The following is a 14333-nucleotide window of genomic DNA, read 5'->3' as shown; positions in this document are numbered from 1 at the left end:
GATACACATACATTTTACTTGTAGCCAACATGTCTGTACGTACATATATATCAAACATCCATGTTGTGCGCTTCTGCAAGTTCTAACACATATATAAAACCAAAACAACAACAACAACAACAACACAAAAACAAACCAAAACAAACAGAAATACAAGGGAAAAGCTGGAAAGTTAAAACGAGGACTGCAGGAAAAAAAGACAAAAGAGGGAAAGACGGTTCTCTGTTCCTGTGCAGAGAATGCTGGGATAGCGATCAGGAGGAACTCTGGGTAGGGTTGGGGGTGTAAGAGAAGTGTAGAAGAGTAGAGGGTGTAGAAGAGAGGAGAGATTACCTCAGAGAGTCAGGACACCCGTTTAACGTCCCATCCGAAAGACGGCACCCTACACAGAGCAGTGTCCCCAATCACTGCCCTGGGGCATTGGGCTCTTTGTTTAGACCAGAGGAAAGAGTGCCTCCTACTGGCCCTCCAACACCACTTCCAGCAGCACCTGGTCTCCCATCCAGGGACTGACCAGGACCAACCCTGCTTAGCTTCAGAAGCAAGCCAGCAGTGGTATGCAGGGTGGTATGCTGCTGGCGTACCGCTGGTGAGGTTATGAAATCCCTTGTGAATGAAAAGGAAACACCCAACGTGGGGCTCGAACCCACGACCCTGAGATTAAGAGTCTCATGCTCTACCGACTGAGCTAGCCAGGCTGATCTATCTAAGGAACCATGGTCTTTGCTGCTCTCTAGAGGACAAAGTTGGAAATGCCTTGAAACAGACCATGGACTCCAATAGAACTGGAATACCGTTTAATAACCACAGGGTGGTGCCAAACTACAGCAGACATAAGACTGCCACAAGCACGCTCACACACACACACACACACCTCCGCACTGGGAGACGTTCTTGGCCCCGGCGATACCCTGTCCCTCGGTGCTGGGGCAGGGTTCACAGGACAGCTGGCCCATTGTGTCCTGGTATGTACCAGGGGGACACACGACACACTGATCATGGTCTCCACTATAGTACGTCCCCACACCACAGCTCACTGAGACAGGGAGAGAGATAGACGTACACACAGAGGAAGAGAGAGAGATGAGAGAGACATGTTTTGCATATCATGGTATGGTATATCCGACATACACTGCATAAACAGAGACGGAAGTGGGTTTTAGCCTACACACGGTGTCAAACTGCAGCTGTGATGTATAGGCCAAAATAAAGGAAACACCAACATAAAGTGTCTTAACAGGGTGTTGGGCCACCACAAACCAGAACAGCTTCAGTACACCTTGGCATAGATTCTAAAGCTGTCTGGAACTCTATTGGAGGGATGTGACACCATTCTTCCATGAGAAATTCCATAATTTGGTGTTTTGTTGATGGTGGTGGAAAACGCTGTCTCAAAGCGCCGCTCCAGAATCTCTCTTAAGTGTTCAGAGGAACGGAGGAATTCAGTTACCACGGCATTGTTTTTAGCACTACCCACAGAGTTCTTAAACTACGGAGCGCGACCTGGTTCAACGTGCCAGTAAATCAGCACAATCGACTTTTCCCGTTTTTCAAATTGCCGGCGTCTTGGAGCTAGAATTGGGATCGTGTAGGCCTATACCGATACAGAAAATGAGTAACGGAGAGTAATGTATTTGTGGTAAGTACATGGGGGCAGCCATCTTTATGCACATTCACCATTGGGTTGAGATCTGGTGACTGAGACGGCCATGGCATATAGTTTACATCGTTTTCATGCTCATCAAACTATTCAGTGACCACTCATCCCCTGTGGATGGGGGCATTGCCATGGTAGACAAAAATAATGGCCAACTGGGCCTGCCCAGCATGTTATACATGACCTTAAGCATTATGGGATATGAATTACTTAGGAATTGCTCAGGAACCAAACCTGTATGGAAGCACCTGCTTTCAATATACAGTACTTTGTATCCCTCATTTACTCAAGTGTTTTTCTTTATTTTGGCAGTTACCTGTATTTGGAATAGTAAGCTACAACAACTCCATATCCCAGGATGCCTTGCACAGGATGCTCACCACACTTGCCGTCCCGTAAGACCTGTCCGGTGCTGCATTGCTCAACGTGCAGTGCAGGTTTCTGGGCCACCTCGTACTCYGTACCAGAGAACTGGATYTAGAACTGCTGCTTGTTGATGGACTTCCTCAGGGTCCGCATGGCACTCTGTAACCTCTGCTTCATACGCTCCCTCACACACTCCACGTTACACGAGTCTGGGGAGTGGAATACACACAGTCAGTACACACACACACGCACACAACAAATACACAGAGTCCACGTTACACAAGTCTGCAGAGAGGACTATACAAGCACACACACTCGATATAACAGAAAACTCACATTACTCACACCCATACAGAAATAGGTTACATGAGTCTAAAATGTGGGGTATATGCAATCAGCACACACACACACACACACACACTGACCTGAGGTTGCACAGTCACACTGACCTGAGGCTTCCTTCATCTCCATCTCAAACTCAGCTGTGATGTGGGAAACCTCTTTGGAAGGGGACTTGCGTCCACGCCGCCGCTTCTTAGATGAGTCACACTTCAGATTGACAAAGGTCACCTGGCAGTCGTCAGTACAGGGGAGCGGACCCCCTGAGAAAGAAGAGGGGGAGGATGATGAGGAAGAAGATAAGGAGAGGAAGTTGATAGGATGCTGTTGTGCATGGTTTAGTATTGTTTGTTTCGTAGTTATGTTAGGTGTAAGGGCACAGCTCAGGACACATCTAACTGTCAGTTATATTACAGCTACAGTATCTTGCATCATGTATACCTTCTTAGTCTTAGTTCAGTCTGTATTACTTGATGCTGCACACTCTAAGTTAGGAGTAGCCTGTGTTATASAGTACAGTTTGTACAGTCATTTAGGAGTAGCAGGATTTACCTTGCAGGCTCGGCTTGGACGTCTCTCTGTGTTTTTCCTTGTTCCTGGGTCTCAGGTGACACTTGGCATCTTTGACCTTGAAGCGGGCCTTCTGCTTGATGGGCGGGGGTAACGMATCTTCATTTACATAAAGGAGAAAGACACAAACATACACTAATGAATGACCTTTTGACATCCTATGAATAACATCATAATTAGGGACAGGAGTTTTATCCTGATCATCTGACCTGACCAACTCCTGGCCCTGATGATAGTCCACTGCCCACGGCATATGATCACAGACTTCAGAGTGCATCTCCAGGCCACCTTTATTGGTGTTCCCTGGTTGAGGTGAAGTTTAGGTCACAGAGGAACTAAGGCAGCCAAATGCTTCATCACGCTCTGCCTGTCTCTCTGGCAATAAAGGCAAAACCAAAAACCCACATCGTCCCGGTGATCAGCAGTCCAGCCGACACCAGGGAGGCTTGTAGACGGAATGTGTGTGTTTGTGTCTGTTTGTCGGTCATGTAGTGGGTGGTCGGGATGGCTGTCCTTTTAACGAGGTGCTGGAGACACGCAAGGGTCAGAGTGTGTGTGTGTGTGTGGTTATGGGTACGCTGAGTGGATAGGAACATTGAGATCGGAGCCAGGTAAACACACAGCACACTGAGAGGCCATGAAGAGCTGTGTGTGTGGCTCTGTCCATTAACCACTAACAACATACTCACCAGGACACCACTGGCTCCAGTTTGCTGCTGAAAAGCAGAGGCGCTGAATGGACTGAGCTGTTTGTGGTTTGGTACGCCACATAAAAGCTGTCTTGATCATTATCATCGTAACCACCATCATCATCATCATCGTCACAGTCATCATCATCACCACCATCATCATCGTAACTGTCGGCATCATCTGCCACTTCAGTTATCAGAGCATGGAATGACAGACCGTGATGAGAGCGTAGATGAACCGTAAGCGAACCATATGTCTGGGGGAGCTGTGAGATTCAATGGTGGACGGTCCAGGATTGGCACTCTGAGGTGAGCTGTATTTCATATCACTTAACACTCACACCCCCAGCCAGATGGTGAGTCTTTATATCTCTCCATCTCTCTCTCTCTCTCTCTCTCTCTCTCTCTCTCTCTCTTCTCTCACACACATACTCTCCATCTCCTATCGCACCCCTCTTCTCTCTCTCTCTCTCCTCTCTCTCAGTGCAAATTAACTCTGGCGGCGAGGGCCCTCTCTTCTCTCTCTCTCTTCTGTTCTCATCTCTCTCTTCTCTTTCTCAGTGCATCTCTGGCCGTGTGAGGGCCCTCTCATCTCTCGTCTCTCTCAGTGCATTTCCTCTGGCCCCTCTCTCTCTCTCTCTCCTCAGTGCATTCCTCTGGCCGTGCGAGGGCCCTCTTCCCCTGTCCAGAAATCTACAGAGTGCTGAAGGGAAATATAAGGAGTGACAAACATGGCGAGCACCAAAGGCAGGGGAGTGAAGATTCCCGATGGAGGGAATGAAGGAAATTGGAAAGGAATTTTAAACTCAACGGCATCGGGAGAAAGTGAAAAGATGTCAACTGCATCGACGCCAAAAGGTCATGACCGGAGCGTGCGAGACCTGATCTCATGGTATGCTGTGTGTTTTAGCTGAGTGGTAGGTTAACTATCTTTCATATAGAACAAAGCATGCATCGTGACTAATGTCCATGATGCATGCATACCTGCACAGGTTGAGCAGGGCGGTGGTGCGTTCCTCCTTCTGTGGTGCCTTCACAGGTTGCCCAGCACAACCAACAGTTAGTGGTCGGTAGCTGTTTCTCAAGAGTCTGGCGGGACACAGCACACAAGTACAATGTCAGTTACAACCCTGTCCATCCAAGGTCATTCCGTTTAGAACCTAGCTCTTGCTTGCAGTATCCCCTGTCTTCTGCCACTGGTTTGACTTGTTTATGGCTATTAAACCGGCAGCAACTGAAGGAAGGGTGACATGGGACATGAAGAAATAATGGGCATTTGCTGTAAAGTGCATGAGAGGGGTTCCGTCTGGTGGACGCAGTGGTGACCAATCTGCCTTTACGCTAACTGCCTGGGGTGTGTGTGTGTGTGTGTGTGTGTGTGTGTGTGTGTGTGTGTGTGTGGTGTGGTGTGTGTGTGTGTGTTGTGTGTGTGTGTGTGTGGTGTGTGTGTGTTGTGTGTGTGTTTGTGTGTGTAACCGTCCTGATGGCCATGTGGTGTTTCTCTTGGCTAGTTGACGTTCTGATGGAGTGCGGAGGAGTAAAATACTTGTATTAGTTTTTCTATGGCCTCACTTTCTCTAGTATTTAAGAGTTTAGCAAGCAGACTGCCATTAATGAAGTCTACCATCAAAATAACAACACACCTCACACACACACACACACCACCACACAGCAAACAAATGCACACACACATGCATAATAACATTTCCTTATGAGGAGAGAATTAATGACAGATCATATGCTGCCTCTCATGAATGTTCGCGCCACTTACGCACTACCAACGCTACACCACACAACAACACACACACACACACACACACACACACACACACACACACACACACACACACACACAACACGCACACACACACAACACACACAGCACACACACACACACCAGCACACACACACCAGACCCGACGCAACACATAAGCCACACACATCATCTAGTCAGAAATGAGGGATGAAGACTTCAAGAGCTCATAATACGGGATGTGAATGAAGAAGACGGCAGGGCCTTTGCATGCAACCACAGAGAAATTTAAAAGCTTTCCGTTCTCCCCAAATTAAGACACATTCTCCAGAAGATAAAAGCAATAATTATTTTCCTTTGTGTTTTGAAGCGCTATCGCATCAGTCTCACACTACAGCTAGCAAGCCAAACGGGAGAGTGTCTACTCAAACAAGTCTAAAGAATCTGGCAGGCCCGATTAAGGAATGTGAATTGTTTTACAGATGTTGTCTGTGTTTAAGCACATTCGCAGAAGGACAGGGTGCCTGCATTGACAGCCAATAGCTTTAATGCATGTAATTACCCTTAGGGGGCAAACACCAAGACGATATACTACATGATTGAAATACTTTTAGGCTGAAATGCCCCCTGATGGGATCTTTGGCCAGTGACTGAGATAGGTATGGTAGGTAGATAGATTAAGGGTCTTAATCTGAGCTCCACATCCAAGTGGGAAACTTTCAGTGGGCTCTGCTTGAAATGGAGAGCAGAGTGAGGACTAGGCTTGGCTCATAGAGGGCAGGCAGAGAGAAGGAGTGGCTGAGCTCGGTAAACCACGGATACACAGCATTGATCAATTGATAGAGTAGCTGAATACTAGCGCATGGCTAAACCTACCAGACCAGTCCAAAAAGTAGAAGGAAGGATACGTAGTTTACCAGAGATTAGAACGGATTTAAACGTTTTAAACCGAGAGATAGGTAGAGGATTAAAGTAGTTTAACCAGAGAAGGTAGAGGATCTAAGTAAAGTTTAACAGAGAAGTAGATAAAGAGTTTGAATAAAGAACGTAGTTTAACTAGAGAAGGTAAGAGATTAAACGTAGTTTACGCAGAGAGTAGAAGGATTATGTTAGTTTAACCAGAGAAGGTAAAAGGATTAACGTAGTTTAACCCGAGAAAGTAGGAGGATTAACGGTAGTTTAACCAGGAGAAAGGTAGAGGATTAATGTATTTAACCAGAGAAGGAGGGAGTGAGATTGCAGATTGAGAGAGTCGAGGTAAGGCTAGAATTCTGCTGGGGAGAAAGAGTGAAGTTTCATCTTGAGTGAAAGTTCTCCTTGCTGTTAAGGTGTGTGGGTGTGTACGACTGAGCACCGTACTCTGCGAGGAAGAAAGTGCGTTGGGAAGGACAGGAGAGTGAGCACACCTCCACCCCTCCTCTCTTGTCACAGGCTAGAGCTGGGCCGCGGCGCTGGGCTTCCCGTCGGCAAACCTTCTCATCCCCTGTGAAGGAACATAGAGGGTCCATAACCATGACCACCAGCCGACCGTCACAAGGCACAAAAAACGATGACATCACACACAGACACACTCACTCTCTCCCTAATGTGTATAGAGACACACACACCACACAACACCACACCCCTCCTAATGTGTATAGAAGACACACACACAGCACACACACACACACACACACCACACACACACACACACACACAACACACACACACAACACACACACAACAACACACACACACAACACACACACCCACACAACACACCCACACCACACAGTATACGTTTAGGTGCTTACTGGTGCAGTCCTTCTTGTTCCAGTGGAGTTTTCTGACCGGTGCGGACACAGACACTCATAGCCTCCCTGTTGTTCACACAGCTGTGTTCAACAGCTCCCGTTGTTAGCCTTGCACTCAATCTATGTCTGAGACACAACACATAGAATACAGTTCATAGAGGGTGTGTGTGTGTGTGTGTGTGTGTGTGTGTGTGTGTGGTGTGTGTGTGTGTGTGTTGTGTGTGTGTGTGTGGTGGTTGGTGTGTGTGTGTGTGTGTGTGTGCGTGCGTGCGTGTGGTACGTGGTTGAGTATCATCAAAGTTCAAGAATGACCATCCTCAGACAGAAGCCTGTGCTACGCGTGGTGTGTGTGTCATCAAGTTGAGACAGACAGCTCATCGTCCTCTCAGTGCTCTATATCTGACTGACCTGGTAATGTTTGACTTGTCTAATGGAACGCCCTTTACGACAGTGGCCTGTTAAGTCCTAGCATGAGAACCACTGCTGTCAGTCAGACAGGGTGAAGTGGATCACAGCACACACACACACACACACACCCTCAAGCCCTACTGCTCGCACGACATGTGTGTGACAGGTACAACACACACACATCGCACACACAGGCAGGGTCCGCAGGTACGGAGGACTAATTCAGGGAAACTGAGGTGTGAGTGTGCTTGCGGCAGCGCCGTCTGCACGTGCTCAGTCACCCCTCACCAACACACACAATGAAAAAACGATTTATCTCTTTCTCCTTGTTCAGTCTCTCTCTCCATATCTTTCTACTCTCTCTTTCTCCTGTCATCCTCTCTCCGCCTCTCTTTCTCCTTGTCAGTCTCTTCTCTCCCCTCTCTTCTTAACTTCTCTCTTTTCTCCTTGTCAGTCTCTCCTCCCCTCTCTTTCTTACCTCTCTCCTTGTCAGTCTCTCTCTCCCCTCTCTTTCTCCTTGTCAGTCTCTCTCTCCCCTCTCTTTCTACTCTCTCTTTCTCTTGTCAGTCTCGCTTTCCCCTCACTCTTTCTTATCATCTCTTTCTCCTTGTCTGTCAGTCTCTCTCCCCTCTCTTTCTTACTCTCTCTTTCTCCTGTCAGTCCCTCTCAGGGCTTCTCAACTTTGTGTCAGTCAATTCATTCCTATCAGTGCCTCTCTCTACTACCTGTCTGTCTCTTTCCCATATCTTCTAAGTTGTGCATGTTTGTGGTGTGCCGTGCATCCCATGCATGTCCTGTGTCCTCCTCACCTCCGCAGTGTGTGAGGCCGTACAGAGTGTATCTGCCTGAACGACCAGCAGTCGAAGCTGCCAGGGTAGATTGACGCAGGGTGGGTCCGCTGGAGGTCCTCTCAAAGGAACACTCGTCAATATCTGAGAGAAGAAACACAGATCGTACTGTGACTTACTACACACGGGGCTGTCCAAAATGTACACACATTCCCAATATAGTGACTACTTTTGTACTACCACCCTGGCACTATTCCTATAAGTGCACTACATTGAACAGGGCCTCCTAGGGAATAGGTGGCCATTTGGAGAGCTGCCATGAACTGGACCATATGAGTCACTCTGACCACGCCTTCACCAAGGACTGATGGTTAATATAAGAGTTCGAGTTTGATCTCTTTTTGAGTGTCTACATGACAGTTAGGACAGAGTTAACTGACCACGCCGTCACCAAGGACTGATGGTTTAATATAGACAGTGTCTACATGACAGTTGGCAGAGTTAACACTGACCACGCCGTCACCCAGGATGATGGTTAATATAGACAGTGTCTACATGACAGTTGGACAGAGTTAACACTGACCACGCCGTCACCAAGGACTGATGGTTTAATATTAGACAGTGTTCTACATGCACAAGTTAGGGGACAGAGTTAACACTGACACGTACCGTCACAAGGACTGATGGACAATATAGACAGTGTCTACATGAAAAAAACAAGGTTAGGACAGAGTTTAACACTCGACCACGCCTTCACCAAGGACTGATGGACAATATAGACAGTGTCTACATGACAGTTAGGACAGAGTTTAACACTGACCATGCTTCACCAAGGACTGATGGTTAATATAGACAGTGTCTACATGAACAGTTAGGACAGAGGTTAACATGACCACGCCGTCACCAAGGACTGATGGACAATATAGACAGTGTCTACATTGACAGTTAGGACAGACGTTATACACTGGACCCACGCCTCACCAAGACTGATGGACAATATAGACAGTGCCTACATGACAGTAGGACAGAGTTAACTCTGACCATGCCTTCACCAAGGACTGATGTTAAGATAGACAGTGTCTACATGCAGTTAGGACAGAGTTAACACTGACCACGCCGTCACCAAGGGACTGATGGACAATATAGACAGTGTCTACATTGACAATTAGGACAGAGTTAACACTGACCACGCCTTCACCAAGGAACTGATGGACAATATAGACAGTGGTCTACATGAACAGTTAAGGACAGAGTTAACTATGACCATGCCTTCACCAAGGACTGATGGTCAATATAGACAGTGTCTACATAAGTTAGGAACAGAGTTAACAGCTGACCACGCCGTACCAAGGACTGATGGACAAATATAGACAGTGTCTACAAGACAGTTAGGACAGAGTTAACTCTGACCACGCCTTCACCAAGGACTGATGGTTAATATAGACAGTGTCCTACATGACAGTTAGGACAGAGGTTAACACTGACCACACCTTCACCAAGGACTGATGGTTAATATATGACAGTGTCTACAATGAACAGTAGGACAGAGTTAACACTGACACGCCGTCACCAAGGACTGATGGACAATATAGACAGTGTCTACATGAAGTTAGGAACAGAGTTAACCTGACCACTGCCTTCACACAAGGACTGATGGTTGAATATACAGTGTCTACATGACAGTTAGGACAGAGTTAACAACTGACACACCTTCACCAAAGGACTGATGGTTAATATAGAACAGTGTCTAAATGACATTAGGACCAGAGTTTAACACTGACCACGCCTTCACAAGGACTGATGGTCAATAGACAGTGTCTAACATGACAGTTAGGACAGAGTTAACACTGCCACGCCTTCACCAAGGACTGATGGTTAATTATAGACAGTGTCTACATGACAGTTAGGAAAGACGTTAATCACTGACCCACGCCTTCACCAAGGATGATGGACAATATAGACAGTGTCTACATGACAGTTAGGCACAGAGTTAAACTCTGACCACGCCTTCACCAAGACTGATGGTAATATAGACAGTGTCTACATGCACAGTTAGGACAGAGTTAACTCTGACCATGGCTTCACCAAAGGACTGATGGACAATATGACAGTGTCTACAGACAGTTAGGACAGAGTTAACACTGACCATGCCTTCACCAAGACTGATTGGAATATAGACAGTGTCTAGATGATAGTTTAGACAGAGTTAACACTGACCATGCTTCACCAGGACTGCTGACAATATAGACAGTGTCTACAATGACAGTTAGGACAGCAGTTACAACTGACCATGCCTTCAACAAGGAACTGCAATGCGACAATATACGACAGCTTGTCTACATGACAGTTTTAGGAACAGAAGTTAACACGACCACCGCCTTCACCAAGGACTGATGGACAATATAGACAGTGTTCTACATGAACATAGGACAGGAGTTAACACTGACCACGCCTTCACAAGGGACTGATGGACAATATAACGTGTCTAAAGATGACAGTTAGGACAGAGTTACCCTGACCATGCCTTCACCTAAGGACTGATGGACAATATTAGACAGTGTTCTACATGAACAGTTAGGGACAGAGGTAACACTGACCACGCCTTTCACCAAGCGACTGTGGTTAATATAGACAGTGTCTACATAGAACAGTTAGGACAGAGTTAAACACTGGACCACGCCTTCAACCAAGGACTGATGGTTAATATAGACAGTTGTCTCATGAGACAGTGAGGACAGAGTTTAAACTTGACCACGCCGTCACCAAGGACTTGACTGGTTAATATAGACAGGGTCTACATGACAGTTAGGAACAGAGTTAACACTGACCACGCCTTCACACAAGGGACCTGAGTGGTTAATATAGCCAGTGTCTAACATGACCATAGGACAGACGGTAACACTGACCACGCCTTCCACCAAAGCGACTGATGGTTAATATGCCCAGGTGTTCTACATGACAGGTTAGGACATCGTAACATCATGTTGGCAGTACAGTGCTTTGTGGATATGAATGCATATGAGTTATAGGGGGTTGTTTAACTGGAGTTGTTTATAGTGCTTCCACTAAAAGGACATACATCTGAGCGGTGACTGTCAGTGGGGGGGGTGGGGGTCTAAAAGTGAAGGGAAAGGGTTACAGGTGAACAGGGTTACAGGTGACAGGTGACAGGGTTACAGGTGACAGGTACAGGTGAGGTGACAGGGTGTACAGGTGGTTACAGGTGGACAGGGTGACAGGGTTTACAGGTGACAGGTACAGGGTGACAGGTTTAGTGACAGGGTTGAAGGGTGACAGGGTGACAGGTGAACGGGTTAGGTGACAGGTGACAGGTGACAGGGTAACAGGGTGACAGGGTTACAGGTGACAGGGTGACAGGGTGACAGGGTTACAGGTGACAGGTGACAGGGTGACAGGGTGACAGGGTTACACGTGACAAGGTGACAGGTGACAGGGTTACAGGTGACAGGTTACAGGTGACAGGGTTAAGGTGAAGGGTTACAGGTGACAGGTGACAGGTGACAGGTGACAGGGTTACACGTGACACAGGTGCCAGGTTTACAGATGACAAGGTGGACAGGGTGAACAGGTGACAGGGTTACAGGTGACAGGGTTACAGTGTGACACAGGGTGACAGGTGACAGGTGACAGGTTACAGGACAGGTGTTACAGGGTGACAGGGTACAGGGTGACAGGGTGACAGGTTACAGGGTGACAGGTGACAGGGTTACAGGTGACAGGGTTACAGGGTGACAGGTGACAGGGTTACAGGGTTACAGGTGACAGGGTTACAGGGTGACAGGGTTACAGGGTGACAGGGTTACAGGTGACAGGGTTACAGGGTGACAGGGTGACAGGGTTACAGGGTCTGTGTCAGTAAGGATATCAGGTTGGTTGCTCAAGAGTCACACACATGAACACACACACACACTGATCTGTGCACTCCCACACAATACATAGACATGCCTATAATCATGCTAAACGTTAGTTTAGACTAGTGTAGGACTGACCATTAAGTCATCGTCCTTGGTTGTAGCAGAGAGCATGTTTGCTTCCTTCCTCTTGAGAAATTAACAAGCTGATATATGACTCATAGATATTACTCTCTACGGCTCTTCCCCACACAAACACCCATTATTCAGCCACAGCTAATAAGACTGGTCCATTAATCAGACTGCAGTCCAAAGCAGAGCTCTGCTCACTAAACAACCCCAAGAGGTGTTCTCAGTGGAGACTTAAAGATCCAATTCAGTCTTTCAGACAAGCCCTCCACCCCAAGCCTGGGACAGATCAGACCAACTCACTGTGGTCAGGACCAGTGGCTGTATGTACAGTCTCAAGCATCTCTGAGTAGGAGTGCTGATCTAGGATCAGCCCCCCCTCCCCCCCTAGCAATATAATCATATTCATTGTAACTTAAAAGATCAAACTGATCCAAGATCAGCACTCCTACTCTGAGACACTTGCAAATACAAGCCCTGGTTTTGGTTTATAATTGTTTTATTTAACTTTAGTGAGACCGATGTAATGACATATTTGGGTGGCTGACAGTAGCAACACATTTCTTCAGTCCAGCGTCTCCAACTCACCTGGACTATTTCAATACCAAGTCATCTGGGCTGTGGAGATTTACACAGGCTAAAAATACAGTGTGTTATGATAAAGTTTGTCATGAGGAGGAAGTTGTTCAGGCCTGGCTTCTGTTGGCTGCTGGGCTGCTTTGCTACAGTCCTCCAGGCAACTGTCTATATGATGGGCTAGGGTTACATTATCATACCTGATTAATGAAACTAGCATCAGACCACAACCCACAACCACAGCCACCACGCAGCACTGGAACACCTTGAGAGAGGTCCTACTGTATCATCTCATTTCACAGAGAGGTGCCAGTTGTTGGCTTGGCTGTCTGTCTGTTTGTGGGGTCGGGTGTAACACACCCAAGGACATTGTCTCTGTTTATTAAAACACCAAAGAATGTAGCCTGTCTATTGCCTCTTAATAAGCATACTGTGTCTGCAAAGCTAAAGCTCTGCTCCCTCTGTCGTCTTGACCTCTACTATATTGGTTTAATACAGCAGCCTGTAGGGAGTCTTTACGCTCCTGATGATTATTGCACACCCCATTCTCCATCACCCCTGTCCTTGTACAGGCATAGGGGCTGCCTAAAGACTCTCTCTCTATATTTGTCTCCCCCTCCACTTTCTCTCTCCGGAGGAACCTGGCATAGCTGTAGGTCTTCTCCGACACGTATTACCAAGAGATCTTTTCCCTGGAAGAGCTTACCAGCATGGAAAGAATTAAAACATAAAATAAATACAAGTAAAAAAAATAAAAATCTGAATAAAAATACCACTTGTTAGCAGATGGAAGCTTAGTTTTACAATCAGGTAAGCTGATGGGTGGAAGGAGCGTGTCAGTGTGTGTGTGTGTGTGTATGTGTGTGTTCCTCCCATCAGCACACACCCAGGCTGAGTGTGAAATTGGCGTGTATGGAGTTGTATAAACTGTTAGTTGGCAGTTTTTTGGTGTTTAATATGACAGTGTTGATGTTTAATATGACACACACTGGGATAGAGTTGTTTGGTGTTTTTGGTTCGGGGACAAAAACACTGCAGGGTGTTGTTGTTAATAAAATAATTTGTGATGTGTGCCTCTCCTGTCTCTCTTGCTGTGACTTGTATAGGGGAATTTGCATTTGTCCTCCAAACATAAGCAGGGATTAGATATGAAGAYAGAAGCAGAATGCCTTAATACAGCTGACAGTAAATTACACCCACTGGAGGATGCTAAATCAATTGTAATAACAAGCCTATCTGTGCATGTCATTCCAGGTGAATGATTTGTAGGCCAACCCTTGTTTTGATTCTATGTATGATCCTGCTCTGAACATAACGCGCATGAGTGAGTTACTACCGTAGAGATTTATGATAGAAACTACTAGGCCGTCTGCATATTATTGTATATCCATTC

At 46.7% G+C, this 14333-nt stretch overlaps 1 non-coding gene and 1 pseudogene across 1 annotated transcript; both read right to left on the bottom strand.

Moving 5' to 3' along the window:
- LOC111951349 (signal peptide, CUB and EGF-like domain-containing protein 1) overlaps positions 1-14333 on the bottom strand; it is a 327661-nt pseudogene that overhangs the window by 233048 nt on the left and 80280 nt on the right.
- Positions 626-698, bottom strand: trnak-cuu (transfer RNA lysine (anticodon CUU)). The gene has a single exon. It is a non-coding gene; the product is annotated as a tRNA-Lys (tRNA).

Source organism: Salvelinus sp. IW2-2015, linkage group LG24 (assembly GCF_002910315.2).
Source record: "Salvelinus sp. IW2-2015 linkage group LG24, ASM291031v2, whole genome shotgun sequence".
In the NCBI taxonomy this organism is placed as follows: Eukaryota; Metazoa; Chordata; class Actinopteri; order Salmoniformes; family Salmonidae; genus Salvelinus; species Salvelinus sp. IW2-2015.
This window is presented reverse-complemented; position numbering and strand designations above follow the sequence as displayed.